Here is a 428-nt window from a genome sequence, read left to right as displayed (position 1 = left end):
AACTTCCCAGCTTAGCACTATTCGTGCATTTAACAAAAATGGAGAGCCTGCTTTGTGCAAAGCACGGAGTGCAACCAGGACCCCTGACCCCAGGGAGACTACAGCCTGGTGTCCCGCCGCTTCAAAAATTCTAAACAGGAGGAACTTGGGAGCTCTGTCTTGCTGGGAAGTGGGTGCATGCACAAATTGAGGCTGCTTGGCCGCCGGTGTGGGTTTACAGCAGTTGGGTATGTGGGGCCAGGAGACGGATGCCTTGTGTAAATCTGCACTCTGCCCACTTTCTAGCTGTGTGACCAACGGGCAAGTTAATTAACCTCTCTGTGCCTTGTTTATAAAATGCAGTTTATAAAAGTTCCTGCTTCATAGGATTGTGGTAAGGATAAAATGAGTTAAGCCCTGTAAAGTTTTTTTGGACAGGGCATGGTTCC

This window comes from Mandrillus leucophaeus, unplaced genomic scaffold (genome assembly GCF_000951045.1).
Source record: "Mandrillus leucophaeus isolate KB7577 unplaced genomic scaffold, Mleu.le_1.0 Scaffold93, whole genome shotgun sequence".
Classification (NCBI taxonomy): Eukaryota; Metazoa; Chordata; class Mammalia; order Primates; family Cercopithecidae; genus Mandrillus; species Mandrillus leucophaeus.
The sequence above is the reverse complement of the archived record's forward strand: the minus strand, read 5'-3'. Positions refer to the sequence as shown.